A 13,330-nucleotide genomic window follows, 5' to 3' on the forward strand; every position below is an offset into this window, starting at 1 on the left:
GGTAGACATTTTCTTTACTCCTTTATTTTCTTGCCATTTTTTATTTTGTATGTATTTAAAAAAATGTAAGTTATTTATTCAGTGTTTAATTCAGAGGGTGTTGTATTGTTTGGATATGGTTGTCACCATCAGTGCGTGATGTTTACTGTTTACTGTTTACATGACTATGTAAAAACACTAATAGTTCAGTCATACTGTTTCGTTCATTAGATTTATTATAGCAAGCGACTATTCTTGTTTTCCAATAAAGGCGTACAGGTTGTTTTAAACACAGGGTTGGACGCAAAAAATATTTGATTCAATACTTGGACAATTTATTTATATGTAGTCACATGTTCAAATCCACATTCAACATCTAATAGAAATGTGATTTACATCTTAAAAACATCTTTGCAATGTCTTCAAAAAATGAATGAGGAAAATAATAAAAACAGTGATAATAATAAAAAAGCTCATTTGGATGCTTCCTCTTCTTCTTTTCTCAGCTAAATGTGTTGCTTTCCCCGCAGTGCCGTGCGGCTCAGAGCGTATCCATCCGCTGCACCGTCTCCTCCAAAACCTCAAGCTTCAGGGGGACGACTTCCTCCTCCAAAACGCCTGTTGTGCCTGGGTGGTGCTTGTATTTCCTCCGCCTGCCAGAGAGTTAGGGAGAAATAACAGATACTCTGACGACAAACAATTTGCAGAAAGGGTTTTAAAGCATCTTGAGGAGAATTCCCCACAACTTGCTCCACACGAGGCGTCACGTTTCATCTGAGTTTGTTAAGAGGTGGTCAAGAGGAGGAACCCAACTGCAAGACACAGGTTTTAAGGAGTATTGAGGGGGGTTTATTGAGAAGACACAGGGAATCCAGATCTACTTCCATATACTAGTGTATATGGAAGTAGAAGGCCAGTAGAAGCCAACTTCCTGGGAAGTATAAGGTCTGGTGCAACCAGTTCACAATCTACACAAGGGTAATGTGGCCCCTGAAAATGAGTGAGATCCCCTCATCGACCGCAAGTAAGATGGATGGAAAAGCCAATTAATTCATACGAAAGTGGTTGGGGCTGCCACGGTGCCTATCTGAAACCGGTCTCTTCGGGAAGAACACACTGCAGCTGCCACTGCAGTCCATAAGTTTGGGCTACATGCAGGAGAAGACCAGACTGGTTCTCGAGCTAAGAGAGTCCACAGACCAGTCGGTAAGGAACGCAAACGCCAAGATTCCAACCGGCCGTAAGTGGAATGCCAAAACCGAGGTTGACCAAGCTGTAGGTCGGCTGCAACACCGGGAGATCGTGGGCAGAGTCCAGACAGGAAGAGCAGGGCTAGGATGGGGAGAGGCGCCACGCTTCTGGTCCAAGGTCAACCGTAAGGAGAGGAAGGAGATGGTGGAGGCAGAGGTGACGAGCATGGAGGAAGATCGCTACAAGATCAAGTCTGTGTCGCAGGGCCGTCAAGGAGGCTGGACAACCTGGGAGGGAGTTGTTAACCGGAACATCAGTTGGTCAGACCTGTGGAAGATTCCACAGGCAAGACTCAGCTTCCTCATTTGCTCAACCTACAACAGGCTTCCCTGTCCTCAGAACCTTCACCAGTGGTTTGGGAACGAAGAATGCTGCTCACTCTGCAATGCCCCCAACGCAAGCCTCCAGCACATCTTATCAGGCTGCAAGATCGCGCTTTCACAGGGGTGCTACAGATGGCGCCACGACCAGGTCCTGAGAAAACTAGCCGAAGTGCTGGAGGTGTGTCGACAGGGTAACAAAGAACCACCATCAGCAGAGGACCACACCAGCTTTGTCTCAGAAGGAGGGGTAAGGAGAAATACCAGGCCAACAGAAACATCAAGGCCCTTCTCCCCCGACCAGGAGTGGAACATGAGGGTTGACCTCGACAGGCAGCTCCGGTTCCCCACAGAGATCACCACCACATCTCTCCGACCAGACATAGTTGTGTGGTCAACCAAGGCAAGATCCGTGCACCTCATCGAGCTCACAGTACCACTGGAGGAGGGGATTGAGGCCGCCTTCGAATGTAAGAAGGCCAAGTATTGAGAGCTGGCTGCTGAGTGCCGGGAGGCTGGCTGGAAGGCTACCATCTACCCAGTGGAGGTCGGATGCAGAGGGTTTTTGGGGTTGTCAACCACACGCCTCTTGAGGGATGCAGGAGTGACCGGAGGGAGGCTAAAGAGGGCAACAAAGGACCTGGCAGAGGAGGCTGAGAAAGGGGGAAGGACAGACAACAGCCGCAGGGGAGAACAACTATCAGCTGCAGGGGGTGACAGGGAGACATCCCTGTCACTGCTCCACCAGGAGACGCTCCAGAATTAAAGGAGCGAAACGTTGGTGAATGGTGGTTTCTGGCTGATGACCCTGCAGCTGACCCATGGGCACCGGAGGAGGTGTGACAGGCAGCAATGCCCAGCGGGTGATAACATCTTCCTGTATATTTACAGAAGTTCAATCCAAGTGAGTGGCAAGAATATTTGTTTTGAACAGGTTTTAACCATTAAAAAACACAAATACAAACACAGAGTTTCAATTTCATAATTACTACATTTCCTACAAATAGTACAGGTTCAAACCCACTGGCACCCACCCATATTTACCAAGAATCTGGTATCATCTATGCACACACACACACACACACACACACACACACACACACAAACACACACACACACCTGTAGAGCATGTCCTGTAGAATGTTGACGGCCATGAGCACACGGGGCTTCCTGTCGCTGTTCAGGGAGAAGATGGAGAGATTGAAGGAGAGTCTGTGGTCTTCTGGGTGTCTGCTGCAGTACCTGCTCCACAGCAGCTAGAGACAGACAGACAGACAAACAGACAGACAGAGACAGACAGAGACAGACAGAGACAGATAGAGACAGACAGAGACAGAGAGAGACAGACAGAGACAGATAGAAACAGACAGAGACAGAGACAGATAGAGACAGAGACAGAAAGACAGACGGACAGAGAGACAGACAGACAGACAGACAGACAGACAGACAGAGAGACAGAGAGGGGAAGGCAGGGACAACATCTCAGTTCTGTAACCCACAGAGAGAAGTCAGACATGCTCCACAGACAACGTCTCTGATTGGTTCATTTCACATTGACGTTTGAATCAGTGTTTGTTCTGTTCAGTTTGATTGGATGCTCTGGAGTTGCTCCTTTTGACTTGAAGCCTTTTCAAGATTGTATGGACTCCTTGGCTCTTTGGGGCCAATAACGTCTGTGGAATTAAGATGGAAAGGGAGGAGGGCGCACAAAAGAAAAGAGTGAAGATCTGGTGGAAGGAAAGAACGAGAAAGGTGTGGGCCTGGAGGAAGAGGAGGAAGATGAGGAAGGGGAGGAAGAGGAGGGAGGGGAGGAAGAGGAGGAAGAGGAGGAAGAGGAGGGAGGGGAGGGAATGGAGCAAAAGGAGGAAGATGAGGAATTGGAGGAAGAGGAGGAAGAGGAGCAAGAGGAGGAAGAGGAGGAAGAGGAGGTGGAGGAGAAAGAGGAGGAAGAGGAGGAAGAGGAGGAAGGGGAGGAAGAGGAGTAAGGGGAGGAAGAGGAGGAAGAGGAGGAAGGGGAGGAAGGTTTCTCTCTGCACTCACTATATATTGGGGGTGATGTGGTGGATCTTGGTGCAGGTCTTGTTGGCGACCACCTCACTGGATGTGGCTCTGGTGTCCGCTCCCAGCACCACGCTGCTCTGGAGCAACACACACCACGGAGCCTCAGCACCAGAGCTCCAACGCAGCTGAGGTGGAAACAAACATCTGCTCCGTCCAAACCCCGCAGCACTTCCTGTCCATGAAATGAATCTCCCGAAACAAACAGTGCGATGGCTTTTCACCCTTTTGTGCCGTGTCCTCCCCGGCTGTCTCAGCAGTGTTCAAATCCTTCCTTTACGGACGTATTCATTAGAAACGGAGCAAACTCCTGCTCTGTGTTCCTGAAAGCAGCAGCATCATCATCCGCAAGATGCTTCATGTTTCAAAACAACAACCAGAACAGTGTTCAGTCCAGTCCCCACCGCTCTTGGGAATCGAACCTTTCGCCGTTTCATGCTCCGTACATGCTTCTATGACTTTTCTTGGGCGGGGATGGATCTGCGTGCGTGTCTTCTCACGCACGTCTGAGAAAAAATGATTTGGGCGAAGAACAAACCGAAGCCAAAAGATAGAATTTGTCCGTTGACGTCACGACGTGGCACAAAACAGGGATGTGACCTCATGCACAGCATCTAGATTGTGAACGGCTGTGACTCCTTTAACGCCACGCCCTAAACTGATGACCCACAACTGAAATTGAAGAGAATATTTACTTTGCCTTCTATGAATGTAGAGCACTTTGGGAGGAAGTTATTATTATTATTATTATTTATACAATTAATATGGTTATTATTATTATTATTATTATTATTACTATTATAAATATTGTTGTTGTTGTAATTAGTATTAGTAATACTATTATTATTGTTGTTATTATTATTGTGATTATTATTAATATTATATTATTATTATTATTATTATTATTATTATTATTATTATTATTATTATTATTATTATTATTATCAGGGGTCCAGCCCATTCCTATTGTTATTGTTGGGAATTTTCTTCTTACTTTGTGTTTTTCGGGCTAAAAGTATCTGGAACACGACAATCGCAGTACGCACGGACAAGGTTGAGGTGTCGCTGGTGAAATTAGTGGAAAACATTGGTTATTTTACCGGAAGTAGAAGAGTGTTGAGAGGACTTGATTAGTAGGGGGCGGGCGCTTTGTGACGTCATCATCCTAAGTTGTAGAAGTCCGAGCGTCGTCTCTCGGACTCGTTCCCATGCAGCCACTTGCGACACGTAGACAGACGACTTGAGCCGATGCTGCATTTAATGGAAACTTGTAAAAACTGTAACTCGTGCTGCGTTTTACAAAACACCCGAAAATTCGCTGGGAATTAATTTTTTTTTTTAATCTTCTCTGTGTTTTGAAAAAAGTGTCTAGAACACGACAATCACTGATCCCACGTTAGAACCGGGGTGTTTCAGACATCTTGTGCTGCAGGTTTTATCCACATCAATCTACATTTGTAGCAGGAATTAGTGAAAAACCGTTGCAAATTGACCAGAAGTTGAAGAATTCTGGCATAGTTTGATTACTTAGTGAAGCGAGGCGCTTTGTGACGTCATGAACCATGTTATATAAGTCTGGTTTCCCTCTCTGGGTGCTCATGCATATTGGGAGGGTTGCTCTGTGTGGACCTCATAGTGGTTGCTCCACGAGACGAGCAACCAGGAGACGACAGACCGGGGGGACGATGCAGTGTTCGATGGAAACTCAGAAAATCCTGCTGCGTTTCAGAGAACCCGGAAAACTGTAATACCTACCTAACACGACGAAACCCCACCCTGTGTATCGCTGCCTGCAGCTGTATTTATTATTGTTATTACTAGTACTAATTCTACTAATACTTACCTTGAACACCACTCCTGCTATGGTGGTGCCTGTCTTTAAAGGTTTGGGTGTCGATGGATAGACGATGGAAACGTGGAAAGTAAGAAGTGCATGGCAACAACTATATAAATATATATATATATATATAAATAAAAAAAAATATATATATATAAATTAAAAATAAATATATATATATATAACTATTCCGACAAATAACAAACATTTCAGCTTCTCTTTGCTCAGCTTTGTACGTGGTTCAGTCTCTTTCCAAAACAAGGATCTGCTTTCACTTTCCATCTCCATTGAGTTGCTGTGTTACTGGACTTCCTGCTTCAACTTTTTTCTTTATTTATCTTTCTTTCACACAAAGTCAGAACCGGAAAGAAACACCGAGAAATCAAACCTGCAACTGTTGTCGAAATTAAATCCCGGCGTCGGGGTCTCCAGGACGTTGGATTGAGCCATTCTCACCTGAAGCCACCCTGAGCGCTCTCTCTCTCTCTCTCTCTCTCTCTCTCTCTCTCTCTCTCTCTCGTCGTGTTGCTTTAAAACATGGAGGACTCCTACTCGCACCGGATCAATGGTGTCAGCACGGGGGTGAGTAAACCCATATCGCTCTGAATCTGTGCGTCAAGTCCATCAAGAAAAAGAGGAAAGAAAACACTCTGTACTGTGTGTTCGTGGCAGGTGCTTTGTACATACGCAGTGTTGTATTTTGGGGGGACATTTGGCGCTCCTTGATATGACGTTGACATGAGGTGAAAGCTTCCACTTCCCCCTCCTCATGCAGACCACCATCCTGGCAGTGACGTTTGATGGAGGAGTCCTGATTGGTTCAGACTCAAGGGCCTCAATTGGGGGGTGAGAGGTCTATCTGTCTATCTGTCTGTTTGTCTGTCTGTCTATCTGTCTATCTATCTATCTATCTATCTATCTATCTATCTATCTATCTATCTATCTATCTATCTATCTATCTGTCTGTCTGTCTGTCTGTCTGTCTGTCTGTTTGTCTGTCTGTTTGTCTGTCTATCTGTCTGTCTATCTATCTGTCTATCTGTCTGTCTGTCTGTCTGTCTATCTCTAAGGCTGTTTATTCATTGGGAAACTCTTTGGAAACAGTATTGATCTTCCTCATCTGTTCCTCCTCTCTCTCTCTCTCTCTCTCTCTCCGTCCAGGTCCTTTGTATCATCTAAGACCATCAACAAGCTGATTCAGGTGCATGACAGAATCTTCTGCTGCATGGCTGGTTCACTGGCAGATGCACAGGCTGTCCTCAAAGCTGCCAAGTTCCACCTGTCCTTCCACAGGTGCATAAGCAATGCACACACACACACACGCACACTCATGTGCACGCAGACACACACTTGCATGCTCATTCATATGTAACAGTAATTATTTTCCTGTGCGGTACATTGACATTTTCAAGTGGCGGTCGCTGTAATCCAAGGCGACTCACAACAACTACACTTGTCAGTGGAGGTGGAGCTGACATTGCAGTCATCAGCCTTTAACAGGAAGAAGTAACAGCAGCAGAGTTTGTTTCGCTCACACGTGTATTATATTTTCTTCCTGTCTTTCTACGTCTCTTCTCCTCTCATTTACATACATGTTGTTCCTCCCCCTCCACTCTCCCTCTTCCTGGGCCCATCTTACCTTCCCTCTCATCTTCCCTTTATCTTCCCTCCGTACCCAAACCCGTAGCGTCCAGATGGAGAGCCCACCGCTGGTGATGGCCGCCGCCTCCGTGCTGAAGGAGCTGTGCTACAGCAACAAGGAGGAGCTCCAGGCCGGCTTCATCACAGCCGGCTGGGACAGGAAGAAAGGAGCACAGGTGAGGGGCCCCACCCCCGGGACCCAAACTCCTCCCCTTCGGCCCCGAGCCTTGTTTTAAGCCGGGCTCAGATTTGCCGTGATTTGGCTCCTTGTCTGAACCCTTCTTCAATGTGAGTGGGTCAGAGGCGTGATGTGAGCCTTCCCAGAGATTCCCAAATATTCAAGCGAGTGGTTTATTTACCCTTTCACAGCTCAGATCTCATGTCACTCAGCCCCATCTCAAATCGATGCCAAATCGGCCTCGGAAAATCACGTTGTGTGGCCCTGTAGCTTCATTGAGACCACATCACAATGTGCCCATGTCTGGATTTCATCCAGTTCAATGAACCAGGGCCAGTCTGCTCTGTGTGCTCCCCATGCAGGTGTACGTTGTGTCTCTGGGAGGCATGCTGATTCCTCAGCCCTTCACCATCGGCGGATCTGGCAGCACCTACATCTACGGCTATGTGGACGCCAAATAGAAAGCTGGCATGACCAAAGAGGAGTGCCTCCAGTTTGCCACCAACGGTACGGTCCTATTCACGGTCTTTTAAGGGCCCCGTTCTCACGACACAAGGGGCCAAAAGCAGCGCATTGACATGGTTCATACATGAGGTTGGGAGCGGCTCTTGAGCACTTGAGAGGAATTTCCTTCCAGGAGGAAGGTTTCTGTGAACGCTGCCTTGGCCCCAATTACACCAACAGTGTTGCCCCCGGGCAACACTGTTGGTTGGGGTTGGTTCATGCCGCCATTTTATTTAGCATAACAAGGTGCACTCACTCAGTGGAAGTAAAGGTGAGGATAGAAATCTGTTGCTCACATTAAAATGTACAGGTGGGTTTAGCCTGAAGCCCTGGTCACAGCAGTAATACTTTGAGATGAATTCAGTTAATTTCAATGCAATCGTCACAATCTCATTTCAACAAAACAGATTCAACCCAAAGTCGATTCACGATTCATGAATTAGGAATAATCTATTGGACAGTGGACGAGTCATTGACACACATCCTGTGACAACTTGACCAAATCCCTCTTCTGTTCTTCCTGCCACTGGCGTCTTGCTCCTCTCTGCCGTTCACTTGTTCCTATCCACCGTGATTCCTCCTCCTTCTTTCTAACTCTCCTTCTTCTCTCTCCCTCTCTCTCGCCCTCTTCCTCCTCACCCCTGCCCTCAGCTCTCTCCCTGGCCATGGGGAGGGACAACGTGAGTGGCGGCGTGGCTCACCTGGTGGTCATCACGGAGACGGCGGTGGAGCATGTGGTCGTCCCCGGCAATAAGCTCCCAAAGTTCCAAGACGAGTGATCGAGTCCTGCTCTGGAGCCGCTGCTCCAGAGCAGATTTTAGTCCTGGTAGAAATTGCAAAATTCGAGCTTTTCTCCAATAAAGAAGATATTTATCCTGTGTTGTGCACTGGTGTTGTAGTGTGAAAGGTGGATTTAAATAAAGTTAAATTACCCTCTGTTGCCCAGTGATAGTCGGGGTGTGTATTTCCGTGACACCCAATTAATTCACACAGCAGCTGCATATCCATTGTCAGATGACATCACATATTATGAGCTTATTACTTCATCCAGTTGATCAAAAAAAGTGTTTGCGTGCTGCAAGGGAATGAATTATCAATGACAATAAACTGTCTGTTCTAGAAGCCTGAGCCCTGCTGTCGTTGTCTTACCTTCCCATGTGTGTGTAACGTGTGGAAATAAAACGTGACATGTTTTGTTTTTTTTATCGTTGCCCCAATTTACATTCAAACGTGACCAGGATGATGCAATATTTAATCATTTATATAAAAAAAGATAATAAGGATATTAATAAAAAATTAAGTATGCACACTTTATTTTATAATGATAAGCTGCAATGTGGTTGAACCTGAACCTTGCTGGCAGAAAGTGCTCATATAAACAGTAAACATCGCCTCATTAGTGAAGTTTATAAAAAATAGTTAATAGTTAAAAAAAAAAATACAAATAATACAATTATAATTAAAAATATGATTCGATTATTTGTATTTATCCTTTGTTCCGTTTTTGTGAGAAGGGGCTGGATTTCTATATCTCTTAAAGCTCGATGCTTTTTATATTTCTTATAGTGTTCGAGCACAAGGAACAGAGTCACTTTCACTTTCGATTTGAGCAGAGAAGACAAGCCTCCCTCCTGGAGTCCAGCGCTTTAAAGGTGACAATAAAGACACAAGGTTTGGAAAGAAGTGACGGTGCTTTTCTTGTTGGTGTTGAAACAACAGCAGCTTCAACTCTGAGGTGGAACTTCCCTGAATGAACGTTTGCAGTCTGCCATCACCATGTTAGAGGAACCGGAGCCGGAATGGATGAGCGAAGAAGTTAAAACTGGAGTAAGAACATTTAATGCGTGTTACATTTCCTGGACAAACATCTGTCTGACGTGAGGATAAAGCTTTTATTTTATTATTATTATTATTATTATTATTATTATTATTAGACTCGCATGTATTTCAACTCCTCTTCATGAATTAAACCTTTACGAATCACATGGGATATAAAACACCAACGCTTACACCTGACTTTATTCCTTGTAATCTTTGTTTTCTTCTTGTAGACGACCATCATTGCCATAGAGTTCGATGGGGGAGTTGTGCTGGGCTCGGATTCTAGAGTGTCCGCGGGGTAAGTGCGTGCGAGTGTTTATGTGCGTGTGCGTGCGTGTTAATGTGTGTGAGTGGTAATATAGGAACGTGTGTGTGTGCTTGTGTTTGGTAGAATAGTAGTGTCTGTGCGTGTGTGTGTGTATGTGCTTTTGTGTGTGTGTGTATGTGTGTGTCGTAATAGAGGAATGTGTGTGTGTGTGTGTGTGTGTGTCTGTGTGTATGTGTGTGTGTGTGTGTGTGTCTGTGTGTGTGTGTGTGTGTGTGTGTCTGTGTGTATGTGTGTGTGTGTGTGTGTCTGTGTGTGTGTGTGTGTGCGTGTGTGTGTGTGTGAGTGCTAACACAATAGTCTGCGTGTGTATGTGCGTGTGTGTGTATGTGCTTGTGTTTATCCATCCATCTGTCTGTCTGTCTTCATGTTTATCTGTTTGTCTGCATGTCTGTCTATCTCTCTGTCTGTCTGCATGTCTGTCTGTCTGTCTGTCTGTCTGCATGTCTGTGTCTGCATGTCTGACCGTCTGTCTGTGTCTGCATGTCTCTCTGTCTGTCTGTCTGTCTGCATGTCTGTCTCTCTGTCTGTCTGCATGTCTGTCTGTCTGTCTCTCCCCTCTTGGCCCCCTGTCAGGTGTTTGCCACCCTGAGTGGCCTGCTGACACGGCAGCCCTTTGCGGTGGGCGGCTCCGGCAGCTTCTACGTCTACGGCTTTGTGGACGCAGAGTTCCGTAAAGGAATGAGCAGAGAGGCGTGTCAGCGCTTCGTCCTCAACAGTAAGAGACACGGACACACAACACAGGAAGGACGCCCGCGCACCGCCGCAGGCTTCCTTTGGGAGTTGGTGCTTCACAGCCATTTGAGAGTTTTCATTTCCTTCCCGTTGTGTTTCACTGCGACAGGATCACGTTGAGCTGTCGTGCGTGTTGTGTTTTATAGGAAGGATGGCGTTGATCTCCTTCTTTTCTGTAAGAACCTTCACTGACCTTCCTCTTTCGCTCTCTTTAGCACTGTCTCTTGCAATGAGCCGTGATGGATCCAGTGGAGGCGTGGCCTACATCGTAACCATCGATAAAGACGGCGCAGAGGAGAAAGTCATTCTGGGAAATGACTTGCCTTCCTTTTATGATGAATGAGATTGTTTTGAAGACTTTTCTAAAGCACTGCAGCATAAAACTAATTCTGTATGTGTTTCTACTTATGGTGCAGTCTCTCTTAGCAGCAGGTAAGACAAATAATATCCCAAATAACGAGGGAAAAACACTGCTGGTCTAGATCCATATATTTGTTATGGGCGAGCTCAATTTGGATCAAAATGATTGTCAATTCATTATTTTATTTCATTATTCTGCCATTTGCCAAATATTCTGAAGTACGACATATAAACTCAGTGTGATTATATAGAATAAGAAAAATATTTAATGACCAACAGATTTACAGAGATAGTTTTGACAGGTGCTGTTAAAATGTCTATTAGCAGTCTCTGCTTAAATTGCCATCATTCAAATATGTTTTAATCACAATGACCATGCATGGTTGATGGCTGTTTGAGTTTTAGGAGAAAATAAATAAATAAATAAAATAAATGCAACTTGTTTCACTGTCTCAATTTGCTTCATTGCATATTAAAATCTTCCAGGACATTATAACAGCTGACTACTTGTATTGACGACTACAGCCTCAGTAATAATCATGATGATGTCATAATATACATAATATTGATGAATCAACATTTTCGGGCAAAAAAATAATATGAAGCACAATAAATGAATCCTTTGCCAATTTCTAAAAGTAGACATATGTCATCTTTATTATGATTATGGTCTGTGTGTGAACGGTGGACACGTCCTGCGGGCCTCACATCTTTTAACTTGCTCGTTTCGGGGAAACTCGGGATGGCTGAGGATGAAACTGAAAGTAAAACGCCTTCATACGAAGAGGAGAAGAACCCGGCGACCGGATCATCCGTCCCTTCGGAGAAATGTCCACATCCACAACATCATTCATGTGTAAAACAGCTGCTTCGGCCGCGGCGCTCTGCGTGGACGTGTCCCTGTTCCACGCGCTGGGGTCCGGGGAGCAGCCGCGCGGCGTGGCGCTCCTCTGACTCGGTGCGTGTCTCCGGTGCGCGTCGCTGCTCTCCGTCGCTCGGCTGGCGTGGGATCGTCCCCGGCCGGCGCTGCTGCGCTTCCTGGCGGCTCACGCCCTCCTCGTCCCGGTGTATGGGACCGGGCACCGGCTGCTGCGCGGCGGCGGTGACGAGCCGGGAAACGGGCGCTTGGTGTGCGGGGGCTGGCGCGCTTGGCTGACCGGCGGCGCAGCGTGTGCGGCCGCGGCGCTGTTCTGGGAGCTGACGCTCCCGGGACGAGAGGACGGAGCCACCGGGGAGGAGAGGAACCAGAAGGCGAGGGTGCTGTTTGTCAGGGTCCTCCGCTTGTACAAGCCCGACTTCTTGTACCTACTCGGGGCCTTCGTCTTCCTCTCGCTCTCCGTGCTGTGTAAGTATGTGGACGCGCTTTTTTTTTAAGTTGTCATCCGCGATATTATTTTGTGAAAAAAAAAACATGTTTGATACTTTATTTTGCTGGAACTTTATAAGGAACAGTCATTCAGTGCGTTTGCATTGTGTATGTGCTTCTCTACTCGCTTTTTTCATAGTTGGTGGTGGGGTCCGCCTTCCCCGTCAGTACAGATACTCCTCTCTTAACGACCTACCTGGTTAACGTACATTCTTATGACCAGCTCCCTGACCTCTCGGTATTGTACAATACCAAGCATCTCATCTCATCACCCTTTATATACTATACTATATATACTATATATACTATATACACTATATACACTATATACACTATATACACTATATATGCTATATATACTATATATACTATATATACTATATATACTATATATACTATATATACTGTATACACTGTATACACTATATACACTATATATGCTATATATACTATATATACTATATATACTATATACACTATATACACTATATACACTATATATGCTATATATACTATATATACTATATAGATATCCTCTCATCTCCGTTCTCAGTCTCATTCCCGCAGTCTGTTAATATTCACTACACAAGCGTTCGCAATCACCAGGCCCCCTTACCATGAAATAACACGATAATGACACTATACTATATACACTATACATACTATATACACTATACATACTATATACACTATACATACTATATACACTATACATACTATATACACTACTGTGAAATAACCTCCCTTTCTCGCTTATCGACCAATTCTCTTAACGACCTGGTCTTAGGAACTGAACTTGGTGGTTAAGTGAGGAGTACCTGTACGTGTTTATTTTATTCTGTATATTTTGTTTTTATGTTAAGATGTTTTTACATGAACATTGACAAAGAAGAACATTTACATTTTGACAACACAATAATGATGATGACGATGACATTGAGGATGGGTCTGGTTG

The 13,330-nt window shown here is 45.3% G+C and overlaps 1 protein-coding gene and 2 pseudogenes across 3 annotated transcripts in view; 2 read left to right on the top strand and 1 right to left on the bottom strand.

The window, feature by feature from the left end:
• LOC307231343 (antigen peptide transporter 2-like) overlaps positions 1 to 13,330 on the top strand; it is a gene marked incomplete at its 5' end in the record, with an annotated part of 131,336 nt that overhangs the window by 111,937 nt on the left and 6,069 nt on the right. The window lies entirely within an intron of this gene.
• LOC307237968 (proteasome subunit beta type-7-like) lies at positions 521 to 5,895 on the bottom strand (annotated as a pseudogene). The gene is made up of 5 exons: positions 5,834 to 5,895; positions 5,452 to 5,551; positions 3,591 to 3,688; positions 2,670 to 2,806; positions 521 to 632 (listed from the first exon to the last, which is right to left on the bottom strand). The product of its transcript is annotated as a proteasome subunit beta type-7-like (transcript).
• Positions 5,983 to 8,547, top strand: LOC307241057 (proteasome subunit beta type-6-B like protein-like; annotated as a pseudogene). Its single transcript has 6 exons — positions 5,983 to 6,027; positions 6,221 to 6,291; positions 6,607 to 6,738; positions 7,133 to 7,262; positions 7,627 to 7,771; positions 8,420 to 8,547. The product of its transcript is annotated as a proteasome subunit beta type-6-B like protein-like (transcript).

This window comes from Zeus faber (assembly GCF_960531495.2).
Source record: "Zeus faber genome assembly, chromosome: 1".
NCBI classification, from domain to species: Eukaryota; Metazoa; Chordata; class Actinopteri; order Zeiformes; family Zeidae; genus Zeus; species Zeus faber.